General features: G+C 34.5%; 1 protein-coding gene across 1 annotated transcript in view; it reads right to left on the bottom strand.

The window, feature by feature from the left end:
* LOC148622193 (uncharacterized) overlaps positions 1 to 7,519 on the bottom strand; it is a 29,593-nt gene extending 22,074 nt beyond the window's left edge. Inside the window, exon 1 of the mRNA XM_088571835.1 lies at positions 7,443 to 7,519. The gene's annotated coding sequence lies outside the window, so the exon portion shown is untranslated. The remainder of the gene's footprint in view (positions 1 to 7,442) is intronic.
* Between the last annotated feature and the right edge of the window lie 8,128 nt (positions 7,520 to 15,647).

Genomic DNA, 15,647 nt, shown 5'->3' with positions numbered 1-15,647 from the left:
AGCGTCCTCTGCTTCTAGAAACACCCGTCGAGTTGCTCATAAAAAGTCAAGTCCGGGGTAGACAAACGAGGAAAGGAAAACTATGACCCGTTGAATAAATCAGCTTTCATAGCGCAGATGGATACACCATAACGATCCACGAGCCCATGACGACGACCACAAAACTTCTGTAGTGATGACTTCAATCTTGTAGCAACATAACCCTGTTCCAGAAGCCTATTTGTTAGAGTTCTAATGCGAAACAAAAAGTCTGCGTAATTTCGGCAAGCTCTGGCATACCGCATGAGTTGTGATATGAACACTCCACACGCAGGTACTGAAGGGATGTCGCCAGGAAAGTTGACAATTGTGAATGAAAAGTCATCACGTTTGTCGTAAAGTTTGGTCAATAGTTTTCCTTTACCATCGATTTCTAAGTGTAGGTCAAGATATGAGGCTGACTTCACAGTGTCTGTAGTATCCTTTATCTCAAGTTCTTTTGGGTCGACAAATTTTGTTTGTCACTAGAAATAGGGAGTGGTTGGTAGGGTCGCGCAATTTAGCCTCCTGTGGCGGAGCCCTATGTTTCCTACTCCTATCGAATACCACAGTCGGGTTCTTTAACGTGTGAGGAAAGTGGCATCTTTCCCAACACGGTGCACCACTATGGTTTGCGGTCAGGTTTTCCGTATTATAGCCTGACAACCCCAGCATGCAACACGCCAGGGATACCCCATTCGACCACCTGGGGCATACAACCCAGTTGCTCTGTGGGCAGAGGGTTCTGAGACTATTTAGTCGCCTTTTACGACAAGCTTAGCGCTATGGCAGGCCTATTCTTTTGACACCCGGACCTGCACGGGGCCATAGCATATAGAACAAGTACTGATTCTTTGCGTAGTCATTGATTGATATATTTCACCAACAGCTGACGATGGTATATAGATGAAGCCCCGATAATAGCGACAAAGACTTAACGATTAAAAAATGATTTAGCAAAATGCACAAGTGAAATAAAACCACACATCGTTTGTTAATTTTATAACAAAGAATGTCTTGTAATGCGATTAAATGCAAAAACTTTTATTTCCCATCAATTCAATTGCAGTATGAGTTTTTTTTTCTGCTATTTTATGAAAATTTATAAGGGCAAAATTACTGATGTAAACTCAATGGTAACGTTTTTGAATTTTGAATATTGGGTTAAAGTCAGTTTAAAAAGAAACTGTATAAAAGATTACTGTAGGGCACAACAATTTTAAAGTGTTGACTTAAAAAGTTGGTAAGTAACCTTTTATAGAACCTAGGAAATCCAGAACAATTCCATAGTCATGATATTGCCCGTTTTTTTTTTTTGTTTTTTGTTTTTTCTTTATATTATTGTTTTTATATTGGCTTTATTTAGAAATTTGAGTTTAACTTCGTACACAGTTTAAAGTAGTTGAATCGTCGACATTCCATTACATATCTACCCTATTTAAAAGTTCAGCTTCAGAGTGTACAATATACCAAACCACATGTTAAGAAGAAAAGTAAAAACATTTTCATGAATATGATCTTCAATTTCTTCCATGTGATTTAAAAAAGTATTCTGTGAATTAGAGTTTCTGGAATGCCTTTGAAGAATAAAAATATGAACCTTGGTCTGAAGGTAAACGATATCCTAAATTGTCTATTAAGCATATACATGATAAACCGGAAGTAGGAAATCGGTCTTGATTGACTGATACTTGTTAAAGATAAAAGAACTGATCCAAGTTTTTATTACGTTGATTAACAAGGGTAAAAGTCTGATTGCATCATGATTATTGTTTTCCCAAAGAAAATTCAATTAATTTTATGACTTCATTGCTATTTTATTACTGCATTAAACGCTATTGATTATGCATTCACTCCTAAACAACATTACTAAATTGTACTGTAAGCATACTTAATTAAATGGTATATTTAATGACCTATAATGATTTTCAATAATGCTTAAGTCAATTTTCCGGCGTGGAATATAAATTGCACTCTAGCATTTCATGGAGCTGTGAAAAATCCGAAAAGATCTCACAACCCAAGGGTAACATGATTGCAGAAATCATTCTGGTTTATAGTATCTGCTGTAGAAAGTAAGTTTCAAAACATGTGCATGATTAGCTCTAGTAATAATTTATTCAAAACACCAATCCGCCAGCTGATAATTGCACCAAAAGGAAAAATACAACATTCTAAAAAATATTCCAACAAAGAATACCTTTGAAAGAGTAATCAAGAGAACCAAGGTTATAGCGGTAATCAAAAGAATATAATCCATGGACAAAGACCAGACATGGAAAACAGACACATAAAACAAAGAACATAAAGTAACTAAAATCATACATACAAAGTAACAAAAGTAAATGAGCACCTCGGACTCTACTAAAAACTGGGAGCATGGACCAGGTGCACCGGTAGGGTAAGCGTCCTCTGCTTTTCTAGAAACACCCGCCGAGTTTGAAATCTTACAACTGTCTTTGGTAAGCAACAACTAGAATATTTCTGGTATGAATAAAAGTAAGATAAAATGGAATGACAACTGTTCATTAGATACATAAAGTGAATTGTTTCTATATATATATTATGAAAGAAATACAATGTTTTTTCGTATACAGATGAAAGCGAATTGCTGATTCATCCTCATAACACACCAAAATTAAAGCTAATAGATCTTTGAATTGTTCTATGCTTATTTCTCGTCATTGTTCGCTAGTGTATTATGTAATATTGATAGAGACGTTTGAATGGTAAGAACAAAAGAAGGAATTATTATAAAGAATATTTTAAATTTAGTGTAGCGAGACTATTTCTCTATGATTACCCGACATTAAGATCTATTTTAATAACCATTGAAACAAACGTAATATTGCCACAATTCTGTTGTTAATATGATTTATGCAAAATACAATTACGCAAGTTTTAACCATTAAAATCAAACGTAAATTGATCTTCAATAGTGTTGCTTTTATGTACAACTTACAAAACAAAGTCCATTCTATTTTAAAAAGCATTTTTTGCAATATTAAGGAAAATAAACGAAAGTTTTTGGATTGTGTTGATAGAAAACTAGTGCCAAAGACGCCCTAGATATGCAGGTGGCGGCAAGAATAGTTTAACCCGTTTTCTCAGAAATGAAATAATTCGGATATAAATAATTGACTTTTTAACAAAGGCGCACAGCGGATGTTTTGTTTGGTTTATCATTACTCGAAAGTTCTTTAATTTGTGGGTATCAATTTTCGTTGATTGCAGACAAATTTGATTCGTGGAATCTTTAATTCGTGGTTTGACATCTCACACAGTAAAAAATAACCAGAAAATATGTATTTTGTCTGGAATTTTAATTTCGTGGCATTTGTCAACCACGAAATCACGAAAATTGGTACGCCACGAATATTAGTACATTCATAGTATGAATATTTTTTTCAACGAGAATTTAATAGACAAACAATGATATGAAATTACGTTTTTCAAAAGGAGAAAAAAGTAAAGACTTTTCCCCCTAGCAACACATAGAATCGACCACAGTTTTATTGTTTCTTGAAACTGATAAATGAAATTAGTGTGAAAAAATGACTTAAAACAATCACTTATTTTTTTTTCAAATCTTTTGCACGCGAAACCTTCTAATTTAAACTTTTTGTAAATCTATATTTATTTTAATTCTTGGTTTGAAGTGTGACTCTTACTACATGTATACCAGCAAAAGGCCCAACATTAACATCAACATCTCATGGGGGAAGTTTAAAACGTATTAGTTTTAATAATTTGAAAAGCCCAAATTCATATAGTTTAAATTATTTGATAGAGAGTTTTAATTATATACGCTATCAAGTACCCATAGACATAAACACACAGATTCTTGTCAACTGCTGACTCTTTCTTGTGATAAACTATTAAGTTATGCATCATTCTGTTTCTGTTCGTTATTTTTATTTTTTTTATCTATTTAATGCAATTATATTAATATCCATGTCTGATTGATAAGAACAAAAGATAAATTGTAAAGAATCGGTTTATATTTCGTTCCGTTGGTTAGTGCAGCGAGGCAATGTGTCTATGTTCATTTACGCAATTTTCTGAAAGCGCTTCCAACGGAAATTCAATAGTGTTTTTTCCTGCATTCTTTTCTTCTTTTTTTTTCTTTTTCTTTTTCTCTTTTTTTTTTTTTTTTTTTTTTTCTTTTCTGTTTTTTTTTTTTTGCATTGTTAAATGATATTCAGTGCATTTTATTTTCATAAGCATCCAAATCATAAAACTAGCAAAATCGGGTTTGTAATTGTTTTCGCTTAAAATACTGAAATCAATAGAACTTGAATAACCGGTCGTCATTTTTTTTTCAAAAACTAACAGAAGACACGTGGTTTTATCGAAGACGACCTCGACACACACAAAGCTTGAATAACAGTTGATTTTGTATCGATTGTTTCCAAATAAATATACGTCGACTCTCAGCTTTGTGAGACGCATCGTCATAATAAATTAAATAAAATAACATCTCTTTTGATGCAGTAAAAACGGATAGGAAACATTTAAAGCCCATTGTCTAGTCACATTTCCTATTATGAAACAAGTTATCTAATAGTTATTACCAATTTTTTCAATACAATGGAAATGCTGGAAGCAACATATCCCTTTACGAGCATTTAGATTTGATGATTCTTAAGGTAAACGATCGTTATTCCAAATAATTATAAAACATATGCATGATAAATATAATTTTTTAACGATATATACCTATTACTAATCAAAAGATGAGTTTTCAAAAAGACCCTTAGAGACTTAATATTTTTATTTGAATACAGATACAATAGTTACGATAGGATCTTAATATATATCTACGGGGACTCTTTACAATAAAGGTGATAAAAAGGTAATGTATTTGTGAGCTAGATAAATATTGAAATCATCAGAACGAAATATGGTCGAGATCTTGACATGAGTTTTCATTAAAAAACGTAGATCGCAATTAACCTTTATATTTTATCTAAAGCTTGAATAAATTTATTCTCAAGACGAATAACAATACAAGTCCATTTAGTGTAACGTAAACATGAAATATGCCTGAAAAAAAAAGAATCACAAATTACATTACAACTTCCTTATTGTCATTGCTTACAACACAAAACCCTTAAACAAAAACTATTTGAAGTTAATCAGTAAATTAAATACACAAAAAAGTGATTTTAATTTCAACAAAAAGTTAAATATACATACCCGATACCATCAAAGGTTGTCATATCTTAAATGTTTTACAGTTATATCAGGTTGCAATCATGTTCTAACGTTCACGCCTAAGATTTCCTAACGAGTGAGTATTACCCAGTATTACCCAGTAGTTAGCCGAATAGTCAAGAAAGTTTAACTTACATGTGTAATAGACGTTGATAAAGATGTCAGAGCAGAAAAAAAGATTGAATTCTGCTCCAATGAGAGATCTGCAAATATGCATAGCAAATTTGTAGCTGCTATTCATTACTTATACTTTGCGTTGACTTGTTGGCTGTCGATTGTCCTACATATAAATTGCCCGATCTTTGACAAAAGTAGACGCAAGTTACACTTCGCTTAAAGTGATACACAACACACAAAACTGACGCTTTGAAGACTGAAAGAATACTTCACCCAAATAACTTACAGCAAAGGATGTTATAGTCTAGAGTTATTATAGTGCCCGACTCGTTCCATACCAAATTGACTCATGCTGAATGGCTACAATTTTATGTATGTAGTTTCAAACGCGATAGGGTATTGCTTTTAATTAGCGAATGTATCTTGTTTTATATTCTAAAACCTATAGAATATAAAGATATCTACAAAAACAAAATATGTATATAAATATGACTTTCTTCATCAGACATAAAAATACTTGTTTTCCCTTTAAACAATATCGAAAAATTGAAAACGGAATAAAGATAAATGACAAATATGTGGACATAATAAGAATAAAGTCAGTGTTTCATGTCTTCAAACCTGATTTCCTTCATTTGCTTCATTATCTGTCTTTCAGTTATAGTCTTCTGTGCCGAGTAAATGTAAATTGGTTTCCTGTACATAATACGTCCCAAAAGATTGATTATATATAATGCACTGGCGTCTACGAAGTTTTTGGCCATAAAAATGCAATTTTTGCACCAAATAAGTGTCATAAATGCATCAAGCTAGTATTCAATATTCATATTAGACACTGAAAAGCCGTTATATAGCAAAAGCCATTATTGAATAACACGACACTCAAATGTTTGGTTGAACCTTGTTTAAAGACTAAGGTATCAAATTTAACATTTAGAAAACACAGATGGGATTTTTTATGTAATAAGTACAGGCTAATGTTTTATTCTGGTGTTCTTTTGGTTGATCAATACATTTAGAGAGACTAACGCTTAAGTTAAAGCCGACCGCTTTCGTAACAATTTTGATCGAGGAGCAAAGTAAAAAAAATAACAGCACTATTTGATAGTTTTTTTTTTTATATTACCGTTCACAGCGCATGAAACTTTAATTTGTTTGTTGTTTGTTGGGGTTTAACGTCCAAGCAGCAATATTTCAGCTATATTAAGACGATGAACATGAAATTGATGATAAAATGAACATGAAATGATGATGAAATGAAAAAGGGATGGGACACAAGGACAATGGGGTCGAAATAGAGAGAGGTGGGGAAGGTCGGGCAATTTAGCCTCCTGTGGCGGAGCCCTATGGTTCCTACTACGGCAGAATACCACAGTCGGGTTCTTTAACGTGCGAGGAACGTGGCATCTTTCCCAACACGGTGCACCACTATGGTTTGCGGTCAGGTTTCCGCATTATAGCCTGACAACCCCAGCATGTAACACGCCAGGGGTACCACCATTCCACCACCTGGGGCACACATCCCAGTTGTTTTGTGGGCAGAGCGCCCTAGCCCCCGGCTAGGGTTCTGAGCACTATATAGTCGCCTTTTACGACAAGCTTAGCGCTGCTGCAGGCCTATTCTTTTAACACCCGGACATCCATGGGATAACTTTAATTTGAATTCACATATTAGTGAGGTGTAGAACAAAATTGTAACAAATGCGCACATGGCATATGATATTAAAAGAAATAACGATAATTACATGAAAGTGGCGTTGAGACAAGTAAATAATATTCACATGGACGAACTAAAGAACGAAAGCACCAAAGAATCTTGAATATTAAAAAGTGACCACCAATTGAAGAATCGTTGGGAATTATCACTAACTATGATACTGAAGCTAATAAATCATTAATAATTCATGCTTCCCTGATATAGAAATGTTATTCACTGTAACACCTTATGCATTTATAATATGGCATGTGTTGTATTTAAACGTGTAGTTCAATTAACATAATATGAAAATAATTTGTTAATTCTACATTAATTATATTTTATTTTTATTAGCTTTTATATAGTCATTGAACTTTGAACAGTATGTACTTACTTGTAATGGCATAAATTCTCCGAAAACTAAGCCTCAGATTGAAGTCACTGGAAAGAAACAGAAGAATCGATAAATATTGTTCACACAGATTCCATTGCATTGGCATAGCTATAAGAAACCTTTATGTGTTGCACAAGTAAACTGTATCTGTACACGCAAACATTGAGAAATAAGAGCAATATGATTGGAACAAATACTGTAAATTTTAGATTCATCAATTTCTTACTATCAAACTAGTAGTTACTTTCATGGTATTTTCACAAGCACAAAGAAAGACGAGATCGATGACCAAATGTTTACATTGATTTGTTGATTACGTCTTTTGTCATTGTTTATCTAACAGAAAACAAAAAGGTATTTAACACTTTTGCACAAAACAAAACACAAAAAAACACAGTTTTCAAGAGCTATTTCAAAAGGGGACATTTCATTTCAATACTCAATGTTTATTGGTAGCTATTTTAGTCTTTTAGAATTATCTTTGGATGCTCGGTGCATAAGATCTAGCATGCTGCCTTTGTGTATCAAAAAAGATTATGACTCAAATATACGATGTCGACCAATAAACATGAACATGCTAAATGTATCATCGTTAAAGTACTACTTATGCTGCTGTTTTTAGCAAATAGCTTGTCAATTGAAATAAGATAAAACACCATCTAATATCATTAAGTTCATCCTCATACTGGATCTTTATTTATTTTTGTTGAACTTTGATGATGCATTTATCGAAAGTATAATTACTACATTTTTTCTGCAGATAAAGAGCTTTAAAGCAATATGACTGGAATTGGACTTGTCTGAGCCTGAATTTTACCAGATTTTATTTTTTTCATACTATTGCAAATATCACAATACCTAAATCACAGAGGCTCTATTTCTAGTACTGCACATAGTAAAACCCCTCGATGATTGATTTGGCTTCCTTTTTCTAATGCTTTGGTTGTGAGTACTTCTTGTATATATTTGATTCTAAAGCTGCTGACAAGGGGTTATTCCTACAAACACGTGTACAGCATATCGAAATTTGCAAATTATTATTTGAAATTAGCAAAAACATTGTCTACTATACATGACAAATATGTTGTCGTACCAGCAGACAAAGCCCAAAACAACATTGTTTTTGTCTGCAAAACGTTTTATATCCCATGTTTATTACCAGAGGTAGGCGTAGAAAATAATAGCAGTGATAAGACCTACACTACTACCACTCTCTCCAAAGAAGAGATTGTTAAAAACCATAAATCTGTACTATCCTCTTTTGGTCTCTACCAAGGACGATGATTGTGATTTACCGTCTATGTACTGGATTCCTAAACTTCACAAGAATCCATACAAACAACGTTTCATAGCTGGATCTGCAAAATGTACCACCAAACCTCTTTCAAAACTTTTAACTTCCATACTCACAACTGTCAAAGAGGGTCTGCAGTCCTACCACAATACTTGTTACTCCCGTAGTGGTATTAGTTCAATGTGGATCCTGAAAAATTCGAAAGATCTTTTGGAGACAATCAGTTCAAGACTATTATCGGAATGTAATAGCATTAAAACCTATGATTTTTCAACACTGTGTACTTCTATTCCCCATACTCAGTTAAAATCCCGGCTTAAAAACATTATACATCGTTGTTTTTCCAAAAAAGATGGTACACCTAGATACAAATATATAGTTCTCGGTAGAGATTCCTCATACTTTGTAAGAAATAATTCCAAATCATCTTCCAAACATACAGAGGAAGATGTATACAAAATTCTGGAATTTTTAATCGACAACATATTTGTCCAGTGCGGTGGACGTGTTTTTCAACAAACGGTCGGCATTCCAATGGGAACAAATTGTGCTCCTTTACTTGCTGACCTATTACTTTACTCTTACGAGGCTGTCTTTGTAGCTGATCTGATCAGAAAGAAAGAATATCGTTTGGCTAGATCCTTCAATCTCAGTTTCCGCTATATTGATGACGTATTATCTTTAAACAATCCTAATTTCTGGGATTTGATACATCGCATCTACTCAAAAGAACTTGAGATAAAGGATACTACAGACAATGTGAAGTTAGCCTCATATCTTGACCTACATTTAGAAATCGATGGTAAAGGAAAACTATTGACCAAACTTTACGACAAACGTGATGACTTTTCATTCCTTTCATCTGTGGCAACATCCCTTCGGCTCCTGCGTATGGAGTGTTCCTATCACAACTCATACGTTATGCCAGAGCTTGCCGAAACTACGCAGACTTTTTGTATCGCGCTAGAACTCTAACAAATAGGCTTTTGGAACAGGGTTATGTTGCTACAAGATTGAAATCATCACTACAGAAGTTTTACGGTCGTCATGAACTCGTGGATCGTTATAGTGTATCCATCAGCACCATGAAAACTGATTTATTCAACGGGTCATAGTTTTCCTTTCCTCGTTTGTTTACCCCGGACTTTACTTTTTATGAGCAACTCGACGGGTGTTTCTAGACAAACAGAAGACGCTTACCCTACCGGTGCATCTGGTCCATGCTCCCAGTTTTTAGTGGAGTCCAAGTTGCTCATTTACTTTTGTTACTTTGTATGTATGATTTTAGTTACTTTATGTTCTTTGTTGTGTATGTCTGTTTTCCATGTCTGGTCTTTGTCCCTGGATTACATTCTTTTGATTACCGCTATAACCTTGGTTCCCTTGATTACTCTTGCCATATGTATGATTGGTGTTTTTGTATTTAATTATTCATTGTCGATGCTTCATGAAAACCAGAATAATTCCGTTTCTTAGGGATGTGGCGCACTTGTATTCTTAAACATTATTGAACAATTTATAGTTTACATGTTGCACTTTATAGGGTCAACAAATGTGTAAACAGTTTGGTGTCAAAAGAATAGGTCTGCAGCAGCGCTAAGCTTGTCGTAAAAGGCGACTAAATAGTGCCCGGAACCTAGCCGGAGGCTAGGCGCTCTGCCCACAAAACAACTGGGATGTGTGCCCCAGGTTGTGGAATGGGGTACCCCAGGCGTGTTACATGCTGGGGTTGTCGGGCTATAATACGGAAAACCTCACCGCAAACCATAGTGGTGCACCGTGTTGGGAAAGATGCCACGTTCCTCGCACGTTAAAGAACCCTGCTGTGGTATTCTGCCGGAGTAGGAACCTTTGCGCTCCGCCACAGGAGGCTAAATTGCCCGACCTTACCCATCCCCCCTTTTTCCAGTGGCAATCAAAATTTGTCGACCCTATTATCCTTGTGACCCATCCTTTTTTTTTCATTTCATGTTCATTTTATCATCCATTTCATGTTCATTGTCTGAATATAGCTGAAATATTGCTGCTCGGACGTTAAACCCCAACAAACATACAATCATCCAGTTCAACAGACTAATAGAGAAACGCCTTACGAGATTAATACTAATAATATAATGCAATAAACATTGGAACTGTGCATACAATCATCCAGAAACCTTGTCTACATTTTAATTTTCTATGGGATTGTTCAATTTTGAAACATGCAATAAACTTCATCTATTTCAATCAAATGTGAATGGCTATCAAACTTTAACATAGAATTCAGTTTACCATATTCAATTGAATGAAAATACTAAAGATTTATCAATATAGTTTCCTTGCCTTTCACGGACAACAATGGTTCCCAAAAGGCGTCTGATTGCAAAAACAAACTGTACTTTTGATATTTGCACACAGACCAAATTCTTATCTTAAACCAATTAACACAATGATTTATAACTTCAATCATTTTTGTTTTGCAAGTTGTTTTTTTTTTCGATGAATGAAGATGTGCATAAAATCACGCATATTGTGATGATTGTGTCCCTGTCTATGTACATTTACATTCAGCATTTAGAAAACAACTTATATAAATATGACTATCATTATGAACAACATGTTAAGCATTTCAAACTGGCAACTTTTATCAGCATTTGTAACCTCTGTTCCTTTAATTTGTAAAATTTTCTTTTTGATCTATGTGCACAGATAAGACATGCTTCTAAAGCATCGCATATTTAATTCTACCTACTGACCTAAGTTATAGTCTGATGCCTAAATTCTACTCATAAATTGTAAATTTTATTCAGTAGTATGTTTGATAAATGTATATTCAGGGAGAAAGTGTCAAAATATTGTGATCATTCAGTATATGTTTTTTTCTTTGGTCTTGTTTTCCTGCTTTGTACGTAGTTCTTCTTTACTTATCACCGGTTAATGTTAAACTGCCTGGAGGGGATTTTAAATGTGCTTAGATTTAAATACAAATTGCAGTTTTTTTTTTTAAATCTGAACTTGCTGTGGTGATTTAAAAATCTCGAATTTACTGCTTTAATGATATAAGAGTCGGTGTAAAAAATCCAATTTACGTGTTAGCACAGCTCTGCGGTCTTCCATATAAAAGGCTTCTACTCTCAATGGATTATATTTTACATTATCTACTTGAGAAAAAAAATCTAAAGATCACAAGGAAAACCGATTTATTCCCACAATATAATTATTGGACTTAACGTCTGACTTTTGTATTTCAAGGCGTCAACAACTGGTTTAATTAAATATTATTTCTTAAATAATCTTGTTTTCAGGCGATGAACATGAAATGGATGATAAAATGAACATGAATGGTGATGAAATGAAACAAGGAATGGGACACAAGGATAATAGGGTCGACAAAATTTGATTGCCACTAGAAAAAAAGGAGGATGGTTAGGGTCGCGCAATTTAGCCTCCTGTGGCGCAAAGGTTCCTACTCCTATCGAATACCACAGCAGGGTTCTTTAACGTGCGAGGAACGTGGCATCTTTCCCAACACGGTGCACCACTATGGTTTGCGGTGAGGTTTTTCGTATTATAGCCTGACAACCCCAGCATGTAACACGCCTGGGGTACCCCATTCCACCAACTAGGGCACACATCCCAGTTGCTCTGTGGGCAGAGCGCCTAGCCCCTGGCTAGATTCCTGAGCACTATTTAGTCGCCTTTAAAGACAAGCTTAGCGCTGCTGCAGGCCTTTTCTTTTCACACCTGGACCTGCACGGGGGAAGTTAAATAACTAATATTAATTCGTGTCCTGATTTTCTTTTACAGATAATTTCTTTTTTTAGAACTCACGTAATGTTCACTTTGCCAGAAAATATCTATTTTGTTTAAATGATTAATGTAAATTTGCTATAAGCGTAAATACCGAATGCTGATTGTAAAATACTTTGATTAAAATAATATTCCATGCAATAAACATTTAGATGTTCTAAACAGATAATATGCGTTAGGATCTTCTAAACCTGCTCAATAAATGTTCGGGTATTAAAATCATTCATAACCTTAATATACAATGATTTGGGTTTTAAGGGCTTTCCCTACATAGCAAAGACCTTACATTTCTAATGTTTTTTTTTATTCTTTCGTCATTTGCAAACTTTCTTTGACATGTTCTCCCCTATTCATCTTTTAAGATATCATTACCTAATTTGGACCATCGATAGAGCTCAATAGGCGTTTATGAGATGACGCTGTAAAGAATTCCAATATCCATTGAAGAAGTTATCACCCTTTTATTGGCCTTTTTTTTTCCAACATGGTCCCCAAAATCATTTTTCAGGATACCATGGACATCTTTGGTGAACATGTAGATGTCATCATGTTCTATTAGGAAATGACCCTGCTAAGGGTTCATTATCATCTTTAAGGGTTATGTCCCTTTAAAACGTTGTCTTTCAATCCCTCATATCTTAAAATTCACAATAGATAGAATAAATCTGGAAGCGGTTTCATGTACATAAGCAGACGACCAAATTAATAAACATGAATTTGTATTTTGTTATCTTCATACGGGAGTTATATCCCTTGAAATATCATACTAAAGGTTCAAAATATTATATTACGAGAACCGCAGGTTCTGAAGACATGGGACCTTCATCAATAATCTTTGGTCCATGTGACCTTTCATTTGCATCAAAGGTCACAGAGTGCTAGTTTCTTTTCCTTCAAACAATTACTTTGACACGGCCCTGTTTCGTCATCTTTCAAGATATTATTACAAAATTTGAACCATCGATAGATCTCATTTAGGACTTTTACAGGATAACTCCATGAAGAATTTCATCATCCATTGTAAAAGTTGTCTTCCGCTTATTAGGGTCTTATTAATATGGTCAACATGGTCCCTCGAACTCATTTTTCAGGATATCATTATCATACTTAATAAACATGTAGATGTCATCATGTACTATTGCAAAATGACCATGCTAAGGATTTCATTATTATCTTAACAGTTATCTCCCCTTAAAAAAAATTATTTTAATTGATTGTTTGTTTGTTTGTTGGGGTTTAACGTCCGAGCAGCAATATTTCAGCTATATTCAGACAATGAACATGAAATGGATGATAAAATGAACATGAAATGAAAAAAAAGGATGGGTCACAAGGATAATAGGGTCGACAAATTTTGATTGCCACTGGAAAAAGGGGGATGGGTAAGGTCGGGCAATTTAGCCTCCTGTGGCGGAGCGCAAAGGTTCCTACTCCTATCGAATACCACAGCAGGGTTCTTTAACGTGCGAGGAACGTGGCATCTTTCCCAACACGGCGCACCACTATGGTTTGCGGTCAGGTTTTCCGTATTATAGCCTGACAACCCCAGCATGTAACACGCCAGGGGTACCCCATTCCACCACCTGGGGCACACATCCCAGTTGCTCTGTGGGCAGACCGCCTAGCCCCTGGCTAGGTTTCTGAGCACTATGTAGTCGCCTTTTACGACAAGCTTAGCGCTGCTGCAGGCCTATTCTTTTAACACCCGGACCTGCACGGGGCCTTTTAATTGATAATATCTTGAAAACCATAATAGATAGAATCTAAAAATTGTTTCATGTACACAAATAAAAGACATAATGAATAAACATAAACATGTATTTTATCATCAAATCATAAAGGAGTTATATCCCTTGAAATATCATACTCAAGTTTTTTTTTCAAATTTATATTTCGAGAACCGGCAGTTCTAGAAACATGGGAACTTTATCAATGATCTTTGGTCCATGTGACCTTACATTTGCATCCGAGGTCAAAGGTCATAAAGAGCTAGAAAGCCTTCTTACTGCAAACCTTGATATTAAGAAAACAATAAGAGATAAGTGCATACATACAGCGTATGAAATGACCTTCTCGATAAGCCCCACATTTGGCGACAAAATTTACAACTGTTCAAAGGTTATGACAATTTAAATGTTTTGCAGAATCTGGTTTGTGAACTTGACATACATGTATGACCTTGACCTTGCAAGTTTTTTTTCAAGGTCAGGTAATCCTAAGATGCATGGTGGTAGTTTCATGTCTCTATGACTTCCGGTTCTGGAGTTTGGTATTGCATCATATTTTAATAATCATTGGGCTCAGAATGAGCTCCAGAAGTGCCCAAATTGTTTGTTATTTTGTTGCATATGTTCTGCAAATTATCATACAGTTTTCAGATTTGAGATATCTTGTCTAGCTTTGGATCTATTGAAATTTTAAGTTTTGAGAGTTGGGGGTATACATTTTAAAATCCAAAACAGACACACAAATAGTCATTCCACAAAATGAAAGATCTGCGCAAGTACAACTTTTGATAAAATACCAAGGACCAATATAAAAAACTAATAATACTACAACTTTAAATTTTCATATTTTGCAATGGTTTGATGTATTTCATCAATACCTTATAGATTTGATATTGCATCATTTTTTTTCAACTTCGGCGAAGAGGGTCATGTGATATATCATTTTGAAGGTTTAAATGAGCACATGTCAAAAATGGTTTCAACCATGATAAGTCATACATGTTCAAATTGTAAGGTCATTAAGTGCAAAAATTGAAGTTCTTAGAGGGTAAGGTTGTTGCATAGCAAATAAAAGGTCTTAATGCGTACATCCGAAATATCGATATTTTGTCTCAAAAAAATGATTTGGGTGAGGTCAATGAGTGCAAAACTTAAGTTGTTTATACAGTAAGGTTGTCGCATATCAAATTAAAGGTCATAATGTGTACATCTCAAATTTTAATTTTTTTATACAGATAAAGAACCCAGTTGGGGTTAATAAGTGCAAAATTCTGAAGTTCACAGAAAGTAGGGTTGTTGTATATGTAATGAAAGATCGTCGAGTTTTCATTACAAAAATGATAATAGAAACATCGACAATTGCATTTGACAAGATCACCAAGTGCAAAAAGTCAA

This window comes from Perna viridis, chromosome 3 (assembly GCF_037379345.1).
Source record: "Perna viridis isolate PV_CMFRI_1.1 ecotype Kerala chromosome 3, ASM3737934v1, whole genome shotgun sequence".
Taxonomy (NCBI): Eukaryota; Metazoa; Mollusca; class Bivalvia; order Mytilida; family Mytilidae; genus Perna; species Perna viridis.
The sequence above is the reverse complement of the archived record's forward strand: the minus strand, read 5'-3'. Positions and strand labels throughout refer to the sequence as shown.